The sequence below is a fragment of the Diabrotica virgifera genome, chromosome 4, assembly GCF_917563875.1.
Source record: "Diabrotica virgifera virgifera chromosome 4, PGI_DIABVI_V3a".
NCBI lineage: Eukaryota > Metazoa > Arthropoda > Insecta > Coleoptera > Chrysomelidae > Diabrotica > Diabrotica virgifera.
This window is the reverse complement of record NC_065446.1, coordinates 176,125,260-176,145,582: the sequence shown is the minus strand read 5'-3', so window position 1 is coordinate 176,145,582 and position 20,323 is coordinate 176,125,260. Positions and strand designations below refer to the sequence as shown.

General features: G+C 32.2%; 1 protein-coding gene across 4 annotated transcripts in view; it reads left to right on the top strand.

Annotated features, from left to right (window-relative positions):
- The window catches only part of LOC114342489 (putative fatty acyl-CoA reductase CG5065), a 269,687-nt gene that overhangs the window by 151,572 nt on the left and 97,792 nt on the right, over positions 1–20,323 (top strand). The gene's annotated exons all lie outside the window — the stretch shown is intronic.

Here is a 20,323-nt window from a genome sequence, read left to right as displayed (position 1 = left end):
GTTTTGTTTGGAATAATTACTTGAGAGTAATAATTATGATTGGGATCCAAAATAATACCTAACCTAATCCTAATCACCGTAAAAACCTAATAACCGGTTTTTACTTTAAAAAGAAAAAACCGGTTATAACCGGGAGAAAAAAATCAACCGGTAAAACCGGTTATTTCGAAGTAAAAAAACCGGTTTTAGGTTTAAACTGGTAGGTTTTTCCCATCCCTACTCTATAGTACTAATTGTAGATGATATACTATCTTTTATATAAATCACCGTACCATCGCATTTATTTATACACGATTCATTATAATATATTCCGTAATTCGGAATATGAAAATCATTTATATTTACCTCCCTAGTTTCGGATAAAATAATTATGTCCAAAAGATCCTTACCTGATTCTAAATATATGAGCAGTTCATCAAAATGCTTTTGTAAACTTCGAATATTAAAGTGAATCACACCAATTCCATTCTCCCATTTTACCCTCTCCAGTTCAAGTAAGTAATCTTGAAAATTATTATATTCTTTTGTATCGATTTCCTGACTATTATCTAAAATTTCTAGATATTCAAGCATTTAGTCATAAATTGTACCTGATATCCCAAAATTTAATCAATCGTTTATTAAAGCGAAATAGAAAAATGGTATCGAAAACAAAAATTTAAAGCCTTAAAACCTAGAGAGCATTAGCAATAATACAATTGATAAAACACATATTATTTACAAATTATAATGAGTTCTGTATTCATCAAAGTATTTAGAATTTTTTATTATTTTTACGTTACCGTTTCGACAGACGTAGATTTTACCATTGTCAGTCCACACATTTTTTAAACCCACAAGACTGGTTAGCTGATTTACCAATTCCAATTTTAAGTTAGTGAGATCTTCCTTAATAACTACCCCAGTACCCTTTAGTAGCTTCTTCTTAGCGTAGACTGTTTGCTTATTCTCGATTGTATTTAATTTAAGGTACACAGCCCTAGCTTTATCCTTGTTTTGTTTACCAATTCGATAACATATAAAAAGCAAGAGAATTTAAGCATTTTCCATTAAAATCGTTTTTTTTTATTTAAACAATTAATAAACATAAAAAAATGTTTATTGACTATTCGTGTATTGTTCCCACGAATGCAAATGTCTGCAAATTTTCATTCATTTGCATTGAAGAAAAGGCAGTCAAATTAACGTCTAAAGATTTGACGCAAACTATTGAACTAAATAAAAGCGTTTAATAAACATGGTAAGATGTAGGTATGGTTAAAGTCCGGGCGCTTTTCGACATTTTTTACTTTATCGTACTACATACGTAGTATAGTATAATAGATAAAGTTATAGGATCGTGCAAAAATTTTTTTTTCAGATTTCACTATTTTTCAACGTTTTGAGCCCCCCTGAGTGTAAAAAGCAAATAAAAAAAAAACATGTCGGAAGTATGTACACGTACCGTACGTATGTACGTACGTATGTCGCCAACGCCCAGCAAAAACTACCGGATCGATTTCGATGAAATTCGGTATAGTACATTCTTTGACGGTTTTTGCGGTAAATTTTAAAGAACCGCTTGGATTGACTTGAAATTTGGCATACATATACATAATTATGTCAAAGAACAAAAGTGATATTGTGCCGATTGTGTGCTTTTGCTCTGGGGGTGGGTACCACCCCTTCTCGGGGTGGAAATATTTAACGTCAAAACAACCTCGGAAATTGATAGATATTTCAATTCTGAGTAAAAAATCTTATATACGACTTTTTCGCTAAATTGATATTTAGCGAAGTTATTCACGATCAAAATTGATGATTTCCTACATGAAAAATGCATGTTTTTGAGTGGATTTTTAAAAATATCTCTAAAATTATGCATTTTTACAAAAAAAGCCATTATAATCAAAAAGACACTTTTAAATTAGTGAATGGAGTGATGTTCTTTAAATTATTATAGCAATAACACAACCTAAGTTACAGCCTACTTAAAATCGGGGTTTTTTCGAATTAACCTTGAATCAAACATTTTATCATTAAATAACGCAAGAAATAGAGATTTTTAGATAAAAATTATGGAGACATCTTTTAAATATTTTACTGATACCTTTAAAAGGTGCTACGATAAAAGTGATTTGGATAAAAAATGGCTGAGTTATTACAAAAACAAAACGATTATGTCGTTGAAAAATCAAAAGAATAATTACTTAAATTGGTGAATTTTCCACAAAAATAAAAACTAACATTATTCCATACACAATTACGTTTATTTATAGCCTGACTACACGTTCTGAGATTTTAACCAGTTTAAAGTGCTTATTAGATTTGAAAAAAATTTCAATTTAGTATTAAATTATTTTTTGATATTTTATAAATGTTTTCCATTTTTCCAAAATTACTTGAAAACTAAAAGAAATCTGAAAAATATATATCAATACTAAAATGTAGTATTTTTCATACTAAAAGTTACTCAGTTTTTCAATGTCTGTATGGTAAAAACTGAGTGAGATATTTATATTTTAAGTTTGCACGTAAGTGTGAGAAGCAGTTTTCTAAGCTCTTTGAATGGCATGCTTTAAAAATCAAAGACCTTCAGAAAGTCCAACTTTTGAAAACTTTTAGCACTTACAATTCCCCACAAAATAAGCTTTGGAACAATGAAATATCTTAATAATTACAGAAGTTATCGTTAAAAAAACATACTGAAACTTTGTCGAATATTTTTTAAGCGTTGATATAAGTATTTTATTTTTTTTTCATGAAAAACGCGCATTGTATGAAAAAAGGGAAGATATATTTTCTGTCATAAATTAAATAAGTAACTCAAAAATGCTTTTTAATTTGAAATAGCTCAGTGGCGTACTATTTTTTTTAATTCAGACTAGTACCCGTATGCGCGCCAATGGTGAATATAAAATTCTTAATAGCAAGTCTGTCAACAAATGCGTAATAACTACCTCTTAAAACCCACCAAATTTTATTTGCATATCTCAACCGGTTTTAGAGCAATCAATAAATCTTCAATTTGTAAGAGAAATCTCAACACTTCGTATCTTGGAACTTCATTAGCTACGACTCTGGTTCTACTAGGTCTCCAAACTTCATACATACACAGATTTTTTCAGTTTTTCATAATCTATATTTCTGCTCGGAATATTTTTTCGATAAAATACTTAATTTTTGAGTTATTTGCGAAAAACCGTCTAACAACTTGGTTCTTTTGTTGAAAAATGAACATATTCACTCGCAAATAACTCGAAAAGTATTGACTTAGTGAAAAAACTTTATAGAACAAAAGTTGCTTAGAATTAGTCAGTTTATCCATTTCTGGACTTATTTTTGACCTATATTTTTTCACCCCCGAGAAGGGGTGAAACTCACCCCCAGGGAAAAGTACACATCGATACTATTTCACTTTTTTTCCTTGACTTATTAGCTATGTGAATGCCAAATTTTATGTCAACCCAAGCGGTTGTTTAAAATACAGGTTTTGCAATATTTTACCGTGAGTGAATGATCTAATAAATCTATTTGTAGGGGTAGTTTATAAGGGTTGAAAATATCAAATACCTAATAAACTAAATTGCAAACATAAAATAAAGTTTAGATCACTACAAAATACATCATTACCTAATTTAAAGTTACAAAATATTTTTTATACAAATTCTTATTTAGAGGGTAGTTTTTTAGGGTTTAAAAATAGTTATAAGCTGTAAAATACATTTTAATATGAAAAACAATCAAATTCCTATATTTAACATACTATTTATAGACCAATCAAGTTAGTAAAAAATAAGCCATTTTTCGACATAACGGAAAAGACGAGCTGTGACAGTTGAAATGTGTAGTACGAGATATTATAAAAAGACTACCATCTTGGGATTCATCAATTTTTTAGTGGAACAGTTTTTAAATAAACAATCAAAACGTCAAACTTAGTTTTTTGCTCATAACTTAAAAACATGTTTATTTAGAGATTTGACGTCCACAGGTAACTTTTTCAGAAACAAAAGATACATCGAATGAGATACGTTAAATAAAAATCGGTTAATAAACAAAAAAGTTATTGCAAAACGGATGACAAAATCGCTGTTTTTGAATATTGTTAATAACAATCAGATTGTCGATTCAGATTAGCCTAGCGGACTGAGGCGCACGATTGAAAAATCTATAGTGGATATGCTATGCGGTCGAAGCGATCGAGGTTCGTGCCCCAGCCCGGTGAATAGAAAAATAAAAAGGCTGACGTCGTAGTCTAAAATTCTAAAAAGAATCTACGACTTGGTCTGGAATAAGCTGGTGTCTGATCGGCCTATGAAGGAGCAGTACGGCAAGGGATAAGGGCTTGCGGCTCGGTGACACTCCTCCATAGATCCCTACCGGAAGGGCATTGACGCCTAAAAACGGTGTATATATATATAATAACAATTTTATTGTTTATTAAAATATGTTTAAATATACCAAAACTTGAGCGCATTATAGTGTTTGGTTGGTGTGCAAAAAATGGTCCAGATATGTTAAATAGTTTTTGCGAAATTGAATTTGTTTATAAATTTTTTTGAAAAACGAGCTAATTTCTAAGGCTGGTCCAGTTAATTTGGCTGAATATATCTCAATAATCAGGGGCCTATTTTGTTCGTTAAGATGTATACTAATAATGTATGAAAAAAAAAGTTTAAAAAAATTGCATTTATGTACACAAAATTATTTGTTAATAAATAGCACTTTTTAAGCTTATAAACAATTACAATAACTCCGTAGAAATTAGATCAAATTAAATGGCAATAAAAAATACGGAAAGCTGGTTAAAATACACAACTTCTAAAAAAAAATTAAGGTTCTACGGCCCTTGGGGTCTGAGATAACCCCTTTTTTTAAATCACTGTTACGTTAATTAACAACATTAAGAGCTGAAATTAACCAATCTTTTATAAGAAAAGTCAAAGTTTCTAACAAAGTGTTTAGCAAGAAAAAATATTAAAAATTGTTTAAACAGGAGTGCTATGAACAATGAGTATTTTGCGTTCCCATTAAAAGAGTAAAAACTAGTGGGCGTAGCCGAATGAGATGAATTCGCGCGCTACCATTCGTTAGGCCGTTGCAGCTCATTTTTGACATTGACAGTATATAGGATTTCAAGCTTAATATTATTAATATTTTGGTAGAAACGTGAATTTTATGAATATTTTGTTGCACAGTATTGAAACATTTAAGTGTTTTTCTTATTTAATAATTGTAACAAATAATTAATGGTAAGTAAATATATCGTTAATTTTGAAATCAACTAATATTATAATACATACTATTATTAAAATTGAAATTTATTTCCATAATAAAATTAGTGTAGTATGTAAATGAATATTTAAAGTTTACGTGATAATGAAAGTATGATATTATTAACATTAGATCAATCAAGTTAGTAAAAACTAAGCCGTTTTTCGACATAACTGAAAAGACGAGGTTTGACAGTTGAAATATGTAGTATGAGATATTACAAAAAGGCTACCATCTTGGGATTCATCAATTTTTGAGTGGAACAATTTTTAAATAAACAATCAAAACGTCAAACTTAGTTTTGTGCTCATAACTTAAAAAGTTGTTTATTTAGAGATTTGACGTCCACAGGTAACTTTTTAGAACAAAAAGATACATCGAATGAGATACGCTAAATGAAAATCGGTTAATAAACAAAAAAGTTATTGCAAAAGGGACGACAAAATCACTGTTTTTGAATAATGTTAATATCAATTTTATTGTTTATTAAAATATATTTAAATATACCTAAACTTGAGGGCATTATGATGTTTGAATGGTGTGCAAAAAATGGTCCATATCTGTTAAATAGTTTTTGCAAAATTGAATTTGTTTATAAAATTTTTTGAAAAACGAGCTTATTTTTGAGGCTTGTCCAATTAATTTGGCTGAATGTATCTCAATAATCCGGGGCTCATTTCCTTCGATAAGATGTATACTAATAGCCTATGAAAAAAAAAGTAGGAAAAAATGACATGTACGTACACAAAATTATTTGTTAATAAATAGCAGTTTTTAAGCTTATAAACAATTACAATAATTTCGTAGAAATTAGATCAAATTAAATGGCAATAAAAATACGGAAAGCTGGTTAAAATACACAACTTATAAAAAAGAATTTTAGGTCCTACGACCCTTGGGGTCTGAGATAGCCCCTTTTTTTTGAAAAAATCACTGTTACGTTAATTAACAACACTAAGATCTGAAATTAACCTATCTTTTATAAGAAAAGTCAGATTATTTAACAAAGTTTTTAGCAAGAAAAAATGTTAAAAATTGTGTAAACGGTAGTGTTATAAGCAAAGAGTATTTTGTGTTGCGACTAAAGTAAAAACAAATAATGGGCGTAGCCGAATGAGAATAAATTCGCGGACTACCATTCGCTAGCGCTAGCTTTGATTTGAAGCTTAATATTATATTTATATATTGTGGTAGAAACTTGAATTTTATGAATATTATTATGTTGCACATTTATTTAGCAAAATTATATTTTAAATAAATAAACTTAAAAAATAACAATAAAAAGGCCACTTTCAAAAAGGTTTATACATCCTATTAGCTGCTTTGTTTTGGATAATTTTGCAATGGAAATAAAATAAATGTTATTATTTTAATGTGGTACCATAGATAAAAAAATAGTAAACTTGGTACAGTAGAACCCGATTGGTAGGTATAGGCTATTTTTTCTTCTCTATTTTGAATCCGTGTGTAGTCCAGGCTGTATATCGTCGACCCCGTTAGGTAAATTATTCCGATTCGTATTTTTTGCTCAAACTTACTCAAAAAAAAAGTTCCTTGTAACAAATCCAGAGGGTACCAAGAGCTACCGCGGCCGGAAAATTGTTTAGACAATTTTTTCATTAGTTGAATAATTTTAATTAACGCAGCATTAAAACATAGGTCCTGAAGAAGTTTTCTGGAAAATTTCAAGTCAAAATATGCAACAGAAAAAAAGTTACACGACCTTATAGACGAGTGGTACTCCCCAAAAAAAACGCTCATTTCTCGAGATATCAACCACGGTGTGGTGAATGGCTAATTTTGGTCTTACTTTATGCTTTTGATGCTGAAAACGAAAATGAGTTTTATTTTGAATTTTAGATGGGGAAACATTGTCAAAATCGCAATTTTACCCTAAAAATAAAAAAAAATGAAATCACGTTTTTCTTAAAATTAAAAGTTACACCACTTTTTTTCTATAAAACATTTTGTTCTCTCTACTCTAGATTTTAACGTAAAATTAATTAAACAGCTGAGTTTCAAATTTTGTTACTCAACTTTTGCGATTAAACTTTGCAATTCAAGAATCTGCACCTTTTACTTCAAACAATTTATAACTTTCCTTATAGCAAGACAGAAATATTGAAGCAGGTCCCATTGTCTTCAGAAAGGTGAGAAATATATACTATAAAAATTTTAAAAAATATATTACAATGGAACAGAGTTGTAGCAAGTTAAACGCAAAAAAAACGTGATTTTTTTTATTTTTAGGGTAAAGTTGCGATTTTGATAATGTTCCCCCACGTAAAATTCAAAACAACCCTAATTTTCGTTTTCAGCACCATCAAAAATATAAAGTATGACCAAAATTAGTATCAGAATCTCGAGAAATAAGCTTTTTTTGGGGTGTGCCGCTCGTCTATAAAGTCACATAACATTTTTCCTATTGAATATTTTAAATTAATTTTTTTTGGAAAACTTCTTCATGAATTATATTTTATTTCTGTGTTAGTTAAAATTATAAACTAAAAAGTTTGTCACTCAACTTTTTTAAGTAAACATGAAACTAACGAAATCTGACGACAAAATGTTTAAAAATTAACAACTTCTCTTTTAATGTGTTTAATCATTTTGGACAAATCTCATTGTTATCTACATGCTTCAAAGATAATATAGTAACATTTTTCAAAAGGAAATATTTATAGCGACCAAAAATACAGTGTTTTTGGTTCCATTTTGAACATGTTCCACTAATTCTAGAAAAAAATAAACTCCATATTCGGATTCAGAGACCTCGAAAACATAAGGAATGACGAAAATTTGTCATTCAAATTAAATTTGATTTTTGTGGTCGGTATAACGTAATTTTAGGAGTTGCTGCCAGTCGCCAACCGCGCCCACTATATACCGTCGGAACGCAAAATACTATTTGTTTATAACACTCCTGTTTAAACATCCTGTTTAAACAATTTTTAACATTTTTTCTTGCTAAAACTTTGTTGTAAACTTTGACTTTTCTTATAAAAGTTTGGTTAATTTCAGCTCTTAGTGTTGTTAATTAACGTAACAGTGATTTTTTCAAAAAAAAAGGGGCCATCTCAGACGCCAAGGGTCGTAGGACCTAAAAATTTTTTTTAGAAGTTGTGTATTTTAACCAGCTTTCCGTATTTTTTATTGTCATTTAGCTTGATCTAATTTCTACGAAGTTATTGTAATAATTGTTTATAAGCTTAAAAACTGCTATTTATTAACAAATAATTTTGTGTACGTATATGTAATTTTTTTTACTTTTTTTTTCATAGGCTGTTAATATAAATCTTAACAAAGGAAATTAGCCCCGGATTATTGAGATACATTCAGCCATATTAACTGGACCAGCCTAAGAAATTAGCTCGTTTTTCAAAAAATTTTATAAACAAATTCAATTTTGCGAAAACTATTTAACAGATCTGGACCATTTTTTGCACACCATTCAAACACCATAATGCCCTCAATTTTAGGTATATTAAAACATATTTTAATAAACAATAAAATTGTTATTAACAATATTCAAAAATAGTGATTTTGTCATCCGTTTTGCAATAACTTTTTTGTTTATTAACCGATTTTAATTTAGCATACCTCATTCGATGTATCTATTTTTTCTGAAAAAGTTACCTGTGGACGTCAAATTTCTAAACGAACAAGTTTTTAAGTTATGAGCAAAAAACTAAGTTTGACGTTTTGATTGTTTATTTAAAAAATGTTCCACTAAAAAATTGATGAATCCCAAGATGGCAGTCTTTTTGTAATATCTCATACTACGCATTTCAACTGTCAAACCTCGTCTTTTCCGTTATGTCTAGTAAAAACCTAACTTGATTGGCCTATTAACGTACCTACACATAATTTAGATTTAAATAACGCTTATATCGGCTGTTTTTAATTTTTGGCAAAAAAGGGTAGTTTGCACCCATTAAAAATAAAAAGTACACATTGTAGCCATATCACTTTTGAAGAGGAGGATAAGATGTGCTTATTTGCAAAATTTCTTCTAAATCGGAGCGGTTCTTTAGAAATTAGAGGTCTTGTAATATTTTACCGTTAACGAACGTACTAGTATGAGTATGTTTAAGAGAATTTTGTCGAGAAACTAAGCTTTAAAAAAACCTCTCAAAGGGGGGCCGAAATAGGGGGGTTATTTAGGGCCCATTTTTGCAAATTTTGACCGAAACGAATGAAATTTAACTCAAAGTTAGCTTATCGATAGGTAAATAGAAATACGGAATTTGACATTTTTAAATTCAAAATGGCGGCCAACATGGCCGACCGCCCACCCGACACATTTCCCTACCTATCTAAAAATTTGTTTAAAGATAAGTTTAATTTGAAAAAGTCGTTATATAGACTAAAGATGGGGCTATAAGTTATCGTTTATTAAAAAATATTATCGTTTTGCAGAAAAAGTTATGGGTTGCCTATATTTAAGGGGTCAAAATTTGACATAACTTTGAACCAGATTTTCTCAAAAATGGCTCCAAGGAATTTGTTTATTTTTTGATATATTTTTGACATCCTATCGGTAAATTGAATGACATTAGTCAGATTTCTTATCTCCCCATAGGAGGGGAGTTATGAATTTTCTATAAAAAAATATTTGACTACCCGTAACTTCCTTTGCAATAAAAACTAGAATTTGAAATTTTGCAGACATATATGGTACTTTATTATCTATTATCACAATAAATTTTACCCAAAATGTGGCTTCCAGTTAAACCGGAAATGAAAAAAAAATTTTAATTTTTCAGATAAGTCCTGTATATTTTTACACATTTTGAAAGAATTCAAAATTACCTTTCCAATGACATAAAACTCGTTGCTGTAGCTCAAAAACTCGAAAAGTTACAGTAAATAGAAATTTTGCTATAATCTTGTGTGTGTCCTCTCTCACGCGATCATAGCAGAGCATTATTATAGGGCAGTCAATGAGGGTATTTGGCTCCGAGTTCCATCCTACTACATCGATGTACTTGATATTTTCACAGTCATTAGGAAATAGCTCAAGAAACAAAATCTACCCTATATACTATGGCGCTTTTATCTTGGGGCAAATTTGGGAAAAATTGTTGGTCAACATAAGCACGGAAGTAACTAGAGAACCTATTTCTAAGCAAAAACTAGTCTATACTTTTTTTGCGAACTCAATACGTTTTGAGTTATGCGTAGTTGAAAATTGCCGATTTTCATATATCTTCACATATATATTATTATATTTTGATGAGCAGATTTCCTCTTTATGAATTGAAAAATTCTACAAATTGTACCAGTTTGACACCTAGGTTTTCATCTAAATCATTGCTATTAATTAGTATTAATGTCGGCAAGCTTCAGTGATTGAGTTTCAATTTCATTGGAAGTTAAGTGATATAAAAACCCAAAATTGCAATGAATAGATTCATATGCAAAAAGCCTCTGACTTAAAGAGGAACTGAACTGATCTATAATAGTAAAATTATGAGTCTTAAATTTCCCCGATGTTGTCATTTCAGTCTCTGAACATGTTCGATTAATTCAGTGAAGTCAGTCGAATAGTCCTTAAAAGAATATAAATTGATGAAGTGATCTAAGTGCCGCCTCTCCTGAATTAAAGTCAATATTTGGATCTTGGAGAATATGACTTATGTTGTTTGTCACCTCTGAGATATACAAATATTGCAAATATTCCTGTTTCCAGTAAACACACTCGATTATACAAACCATTTGCATCGCTACGAGTTACAAATTATTGCTCATCGTCTCCTGAAATTTTGCATAATGCTCCTTTAATCTGATTATAACCTTCAACTAGTGCTTTTGCTGCATCACTTCTAGATGACCATCTAGTAGTATTTACTTGTAGGAACAATAATATTTCTGAAATAAATGTCGACTCGATTCTAGTTTTCTGTTGACCCAGATATGAAAATATCAAAAGGCACCGCTAGGAAAATATTCCAAAAATACGGTTCAGAGAACCTATATGAAACAAGTCTTTGTACTCTCATACAGAGTATGGCATTAGTAAAAAAACAAAAATAGACGGTTTCGTTTTGATTTAAATCTGTCACCTGCCATCCTCCGATAGCGGTATTTCTAGGTCTACCTATTATCAAGGAGGCTATGCAAGAAGACAAATTTACATCAAAACTTCCGTAGTTCTCGGTATACAATAAAACTATTTATACCGGAGTAAGGTTAGAACGTCCTCTAACGGGGAATAAGTGAAATAAATGTCGACTCGAATCTAGTTTTCTGTTGGCCCAGATATGAAAATATCAAAAGGCACCGCTAGGAAAATATTCCAAAAATGCGGTTCAGAGAACCTATATGAAACGAGTCTTTGTACTCTCATACAGAGTATGGCATTAGTAAAAATACAAAAATAGACGGTTTCTTTTTGATTTAAATCTGTCTCCTGCCATCCCCCGATAGCGCTATTTCTAGGTCTACCTGTTACCAAGGAGGCTATGCAAGAAGACAAATTTACATCAAAACTTCCGTAGTTCTCGGTATACAATAAAACTATTTATACCGGAGTAAGGTTAGAACGCCCTCTAACGGGGAATAAGTGAAATAAATGTCGACTCGATTCTAGTTTTATGTTGACCCAGATATGAAAATATCAAAAGGCACCGCTAGGAAGATATTCCAAAAATGCGGTTCAGAGAACCTATATGAAACGAGTCTTTGTTGGCTCATACAGAGTATAGCATTTAAAAATACAAAAATAGACGGTTTCGTTTTGACTTAAATCTGTCTCTTGCCATCCCCCGATAGCGCTATTTCTAGGTCTACTTGTTATCAAGAAGGCTATGCAAGAAGACAAATTTACATCAAAACTTCCGTAGTTCTCTGTATACAATAAAACTATTTATACCGGAGTAAGGTTAGAACGCCCTCTAACGGGGAATAAGTGAAATAAATGTCGACTCGATTCTAGTTTTCTGTTGACCCAGATATGAAAATATCAAAAGGCACCGCTAGGAAAATATTCCAAAAATGCGGTTCAGAGAACCTACATGAAACGAGTCTTTGTTGGCTCATACAGAGTATAGCATTAGTAAAAATACAAAAATAGACGGTTTCGTTTTGACTTAAATCTGTCTCCTGCCATCCCCCGATAGCGCTATTTCTAGGTCTACTTGTTATCAAGGAGGCTATGCAAGAAGACAAATTTACATCAAAACTTCCGTAGTTCTCGGTATACAATAAAACTATTTATACCGGAGTAAGGTTAGAACGCCCTCTAACGGGGAATAAGTGAAATAAATGTCGACTCGATTCTAGTTTTATGTTGACCCAGATATGAAAATATCAAAAGGCACCGCTAGGAAAATATTCCAAAAATGCGGTTCAGAGAACCTACATGAAACGAGTCTTTGTTGGCTCATACAGAGTATAGCATTAGTAAAAATACAAAAATAGACGGTTTCGTTTTGACTTAAATCTGTCTCCTGCCATCCCCCGATAGCGCTATTTCTAGGTCTACTTGTTATCAAGGAGGCTATGCAAGAAGACAAATTTACATCAAAACTTCCGTAGTTCTCTGTATACAATAAAACTATTTATACCGGAGTAAGGTTAGAACGCCCTCTAACGGGGAATAAGTGAAATAAATGTCGACTCGATTCTAGTTTTCTGTTGACCCAGATATGAAAATATCAAAAGGCACCGCTAGGAAAATATTCCAAAAATGCGGTTCAGAGAACTTATATGAAACGAGTCTTTGTACTCTCATACAGAGTATGGCATTAGTAAAAATACAGAAATAGACGGTTTCGTTTTGATTTAAATAGTTTTATTGTATACCGAGAACTACGGAAATTTTGATGTAAATTTGTCTTCTTGCATAGCCTCCTTGATAACAGGTAGACCTAGAAATAGCGCTATCGGGGGATGGCAGGAGACAGATTTAAATCAAAACGAAACCGTCTATTTTTGTATTTTTACTAATGCCATACTCTGTATGAGAGTACAAAGACTCGTTTCATATAGGTTGTCTGAACCGTATTTTTGGAATATTTTCCTAGCGGTGCCTTTTGATATTTTCATATCTGGGTCAACAGAAAACTAGAATCGAGTCGACATTTATTTCACTTATTCCCCGTTAGAGGGCGTTCTAACCTTACTCCGGTATAAAAATAGTTTTATTGTATACCGAGAACTACGGAAGTTTTGATGTAAATTTGTCTTCTTGCATAGCCTTCTTGATAACAGGTAGACCTAGAAATAGCGCTATCGGGGGATGGCAGGAGACAGATTTAAATCAAAACGAAACGGTCTATTTTTGTATTTTTAATAATATTTCTGCCACGGTCGGCGTTACTCTCGCTTAAAGACGCATCTTTTTAACATTCGATTAACAAGTTGTATCTATATGTAGAGGAAGTGAAAAATACATATAGTTCTTCCAAGAAATCAAGGAATGCTATGGCAGCAGGACAACACTCAGCTGCAACTTTTGCAACTTGGAATCACAACACAGAGAGTGAGCGGCACACGGAATCCACACCGCCTAGACATTATGTTCTCTAATTTTAGCCTGAACAAAATTGTATTTTCCACTCGTAACTGACGCGTTGTCGTAGGACTCTACCCTGCAGTTTTTCAAATCGATATCATGTGTTTTCAAGAATATGATTAGAGAATTAAATATATCTTCTACTTTATGACCGTGACTTGACAAAAATATGAGAAACCTTTCAACAGGAGTGAAACCTTCAATGTAACGAAATATCACAATTAATTGATTGACAAAAATAATTATTATTATATGTGAATAATGTACTGATTTTTTTACGTTTGGAGAATTGTGGGGGCCCCGGGCAGCCGCCCAGCCTGCCCCCCTTAAATCCGGCCCTGTACCTCGCAAAATTTGGCCAAAAAGTCAGGACTTTTTGTGACTTTTTCACCACCGAACCATTTCACTAATTCCACACCCAAGTAAAATTCTGTTGAGAATCATCAAGTGTCGCATGCAGACATACCTGGATAGACAAATACCACAAGAACAGGCAGGCTTCGTGAAGGGTAAAGGCACAAGGGAGCAAATTCTTAATATGCGACAACTCATTGAGAAAGCACGAGAATTCAAAATTCCGATGATCATCTGCTTTCTGGATTATCAGAAGGCATTTGACTGTATAAACTGGACACTTTCGTGGAAAGTTTTACATGAGATGGGGGTTCCTGTTTTTTTGTTTTTGTCATTGTTTTTTTTGTTTTGAAACAAAAACAATGACAAACACACAAGACAATAGAAACGTAATACTAAACGACACCACAATAGAAGCGGTTAATGATTATATATATTTGGGACAGATTATAAAAATAAATAAGGAAAACCAAACAGCGGAGGTAAAAAGAAGGGTCAGATTAGCCTGGGCAGGATTTGGAAAATTAAAATGGGTCCTAAAGAATAAAAAAATACAACAATACTTAAAAACAAGAGTGTTTGACCAGTGCATACTCCCAATTCTCACATACGCATGCCAAACATGGACCTTGACCAAGGCAAACATGGATAAAATAATAAAGACACAAAGAGCCATGGAGAGAGCAATGTTAGGAGTAAAATTGACAGACAAAAAGCAAAACAACTGGGTCAGAAATAGAACAAAAGTCAAAGACGCAGGCCAACATATAACCAGGCTAAAATGGAGATTCGCAGGTCATAACGTTAGACAAACGGACAATAGGTGGAATAGCACGATACAACAATGGAGACCATGGACAGGAAAGAGAGCAAGAGGACGACCCCAGATGAGATGGGGAGACGACATTAAAAAGATAGGAGGAACGCACTGGAAACAGAAAGCACTAAACAGAAGCGAATGGAGGAAACTGGGGGAAGCCTATGTTCAGAATTGGACGAATTAAAGGGCAAAAGAAGAAGAAGAAGGGGGTTCCTGATCATCTGTCAGCTCTGGTGAAAAGCCTATATAAGAACAGTGAAACCAGAATAAGAATTCAAACCATAAGTCCGATGCTTTTAAAATAGGTAGAGGAGTCCGACAAGGATGTATTCTATCTCCAAGTCTTTTTAATTTCTATGGGGAGTATATAATGAGAAAAGCACTCGACAAATGGAATGGCGGTATTTCTATCGCAGGAAAGAAGATCTCAAATCTCAGATATGCAGATGATACAACATTAATAACTGCATCAGAAGAAGAAATGTCCAGCCTGCTGCAGCTAGTGGAAGCCGAAAGCAATAGATGTGGTCTCAAGATCAATAAACAAAAAACAAAAATTATGAAAGTAGATTATTCAAATTCACTTCAGACAACAGGAGCCTGAGCCTTGGACCAGTTTGAAGTGGTTAATGAGTTCAATTATCTAGGATCCTACATCAGTAATACAGGATCTTGTGAAACAGAAATACGTAGGAGAATAGGCATGGCCAAAAACGCTATGAGTCGATTATCGAAAATCTGGAAAGATCGCTCTTTGTCGAAGAACACCAAAATAAGATTAGTACGTGCCTTAATTTTTCCCATATTCAATTACGGATCCGAAACATGGACAATGAAATCGGACGACAGAAAAAGGATTGACGCCTTTGAAATGTGGTGCTGGAGAAGAATGCTTCGGATCTCATGGACGGAACACAGAACAAATCACTCAATCCTCCAAGAGCTTAATATTCAAACTCGACTTTCCTCTATTTGCCTCTCCACCGTCTTAAAATTTTTCGGCCATATTGCAAGAAGAAGTGATAATAATCTTGAGAGACTTATAATTTCGGGAAACGTTGAAGGGCGCAGAAGTAGAGGTCGCTCACCTATAGACCAGGGCGCATCTGTAAAAATATTAGTACATTTGGACGTTGAGAGGTGACTCAATTTTTTTTTGAAGAAATTGCTTGAAAATAACTTAAATAATAATATTTAAGTTATCCTCCCTCTCAAAAAGGTCCGGAACATTGTTTAAATAATCAAAATGTCAAAAAATGAAGGAAAAATTCGATATTTTTCTTCGTTTTTTGATTATAACTTTAAAAGTATTCATTTCCGGGAAAAGTTGTACTGACATAAAAGTTGCGTAATTAAATTTTCTATAATATGCAATTGGTTAAAAATTTAAAAAATAGTCACCCTTGTTGCAAAATAACAATAATTGCGAAAAAAAAACATACAAAAACAAGTATTCGCATTTTACGTTTTTCAAGAATTTATGCTACACCTAACACCTTCATATTTCACCCAGAAAAACTTTATGATACAGTAATACTGTAAATTTCAATAAGATCGGTTCAATAGATTTTGCAAAATAAATTTTTCAATCCAGCTTTCGCAAAAAAAAATTTTTTTAAAATGTTACAGGACTGAAAATAAAGCAGATAGCAAGTTGAATTTTTTTTGCGCATAGAAGTGTACTGTACCTTTCATTTGCAATTTGCAAAATTAAAATCGATTTAAAACGGCGTCAAGAATGTTTTTAAATAAACATTAATTATTGGTGCTACGCGCAGGACAGCGGATAGTTTTCTCTGATTGGGCACTCCAATGACCTTTGATAATGATTGATACATTTTAATTTTTATTACATTTCGATATAAATAAATAAATTTGTTTATTGCAAAATAAAAACACACACTATATCCTTTGAAATAACACTTTTTTTAGAAAAAACTTTCTTTGTTCATATATTTTAACTTAAAGAATAAAAGTTTATTATTTTTAAACATATGCAATTGTTTAAACAATATTTCACAAACAATAATATAATTAGTTTGATTTTTGTGGAATTAAAATATTAAAATACAACAAAATATAGAGTAAGAAAATAATATATTAGATAAATATTGGAAGAAATTTTGGTGGAAATCAACTTGTGGAAATCACACCGCTGTCCTGCGCGTAGCACCAAAAATTAATGTTTATTTAAAAAAATTCCTGACGCCGTGGTAATTAGTGGATTTTAATTTTGCAAATTGCAAATGAAAGGTACAGTACACTTCTATCAGCAAAAAGAAATTCAACTTGCTACATTTTTTATTTTTAATCTTGCAACATTTAAAAAAAATGAATTTTTTTGCGAAAGCTGGATTGCAAAATTTATTTTGCAAAATCTATTATACCGATCTTAATGAAATTGGCTGTGTTGTTTTACTATATCATAAAGTTTTTCTGGGTAAAATTTGAAAGTCCTAAGTGTAGCATAAATGGTTGAAAAACGTAAGATGCAAATACTTGTTTTTGTATGTTTTTTTTTTGGCAATTATTGCTATTTTGCAACAAGGGTGACTATTTTTTAAATTTTTAACCACTTCTATATTGTAGGAAATTTAATTACGCAACTTTTATGTTGGTACAACTTTTCTCAAAAATGAATAGTTTTAAAGTTATAATCAAAAAACCAATAAAAAAATTGAATTTTTCCTTCATATTTTGACATTTTAATTATTTAAACAATGTTCCGGACCATTTTGAGCGGGAGGATAACTCAAATATTATTATTTGAGTTATTTTCAAGCAATTTCTGCAAAAAAATTAGAGTCACCTCTCAACGTCCATCTCAAAACAGATGCGCCCTGGACTACTCGATGGACGGATCAAGTACAGAAAGTCAGTGGAAAAACATTCTCTAAATCCATGAGGGAAGCTCAGGACAGAAGCCGATGGAAAGAGATAGTTGCTCGTATTATAGGGAATCACGACACTCGGCAATGAGGAAACGACTGAGGAGGAAGAGGAGCCATTATTAAAGCGAAAGGAAAGGAAATATTTATTGAAAACTTACCAAAATTATTGTGTGAAGCCAGATTATATGCACAGGTAAATTTTAAATGTTTTAAATATTGAGACGAAACCATAGAAACAGAAAAATCTAAGTTTGTTTGATGACATATTCGACTGGAAACGAGACGAATAATCTTAATCATTTATTAGACAGTGACAGATACCTAGTCGGTGGATGATCAGAACTCAGAACAGATGACATTCGTTATGGAATAGGGCTTTTCATCGATTGTCATTTGTTTCGAGCTTCTGTCATATTATTATGTTGTATAATCTGTGTATAATATTAATATACACGAATTATACGACATATGACAGAAGCTCGAAACAAATGACTGTGAATGAAAAGCCCTATTTGTTGCGTTTGAAAATTGAATTTAGGTAGTTTAAGAGAATTAAAAGAGAAATAAATATTATTAAATTAAAGGTATACTTATTTCAGATCGTAACACCACTATATTTACACTGATACATATGTAACTTGAAAGATGTAGCAACTAACTTCACTTTGTCCTAAGCCCTTACTTCATACTGTTATTTTTATAAAAAATCACTCTCAAAAATTTTCCCAATCATTTGATCTTCTTGAAAATTTGGAATTAAGTTCACTTTACCCTACTCTTCAAACCTGACCTGCTCTCAAAGTATGCTTTTTATTTTTAAGGGGTGAAAACTACCCTTTTTTTTTGGAGGTCGTCTGACATATGTCTCCGATGGCACTGCAGCCTCATGGGCTTATTGTGCCAACCATCCTGCCTTTTATGTCACCCAATCCACAAGCTTGGTTCCACGTACCAAATTGTACATCCCTAGCATGGGTTGGGTGGCATATTCTGCTGGACTTAATTTTGGTTGTCCATAAATAGCCTGCCTTTTGTGAAAAAACTACCCCTTACTCCAATAAAATGAAAACTAATGAATTAAAGCGGTAATGGGCTATAATTATGTTCTTCTTTTCTTCTTCTTCCTACTTCCTTAATAGGCTTGCGCCTGTTCCATCTTCGGATGCCTCCTCATGCCATCCATGTTGTCACTCCATCTCTTCCTAATTATGTTCAAATGTGTTAAATGTTGATTGTTTTGAATCATGACTTTAATATTTTTAAATTTTAAAGTTCACCAACTCTTAAACACAACCCCTTTTATACAAAGATTATTTTAAAAATAAGGTAAAGCAACATGAAATTTTTTTATTTTGGATCGTAATAGGATAATTTCTTTCCTTTAAGTTCAAGAAATCTGACACTTATTTTTTTAATAATGCAACCACCAAAACCACCCCTAAGAATGAAACTTTTGTTAAAAATAAAGAAGTAGGTACTTTAATATGTAGTGCTTGTAAAGGTTAAACATAAACTTACTTCGATTCTCTCGTAGTCAACTTGAGTCCAAAAATATTTACCACAGTCTTACGAGAACCTTTTACGACTCAAAATCAACGACAAAGAAAGCTTTGAATTGCTAGTTAGGCTAACTTTCGCATAATCCGAACTTTTCGGAATCCGAACAGACTATCCCCCCAATTAGTTCGGATTTTCGGAGTTCTACTGTAGTTCTTCTGTTGCAGAAATATCCGTCATTTTGTTTGGTACCAAGGTGCCATTCATCATCATCAGTAGCTCGACAACCCTTTTTGGGTCCTGGCTTGTTCTAGGATTTTCCTCCATTCTGTTCTGTTCCTTGCTTTGTTCTTCTAGTGGGTAATCTCAAGTGTTTTCAGATCTTGTTCCACTTGTTCCATGTATCTAAGTTTGGGTCTTCCTTTTGACCTTCTCCCTACTGTTGCTTGCCTCATTATATGTTTTGGTGTTTCGGTCTCCAACATCCGTTCAACATGGCCCATCCAGCGCAGACGTCTGATTTTTATGGATGTTATGACGTCGGGTTCGTTGTATGCTGCGTATAGTTCAAAATTATATCTTCTGCGCCATACGTCATTTTCTTTCACCCCCTTATATATGTGTCTAAGGATTTTTAGTTCAAACGTACCTAATAAGTTTTCATCACTTTTCGACAGTGTCCACGTCTCTGATCCATATATAAGTACCGGTTTTATCAGGGTTTTGTATATTTTGCATTTGGTTTTTCTCGTGATGTTGTTAGATCTTAGATGTTTAATTAGTCCATTATATGTTTTATCAGCAATATGTATTCTTCTCTTGACTTCTTCGCTGACATTGTTATCTGCGGTGACTAGTGAACCTAGATATGTAAAATTTTTTACGCTTTCGATGTTATAGTCTCCTATTGTCAGATTCTGTAGGTTTCTTTGGCCTGTCGATTTGCTGGCCTTAGCTAACCAAGGTGCCACTAGCTTTTGTATTTCT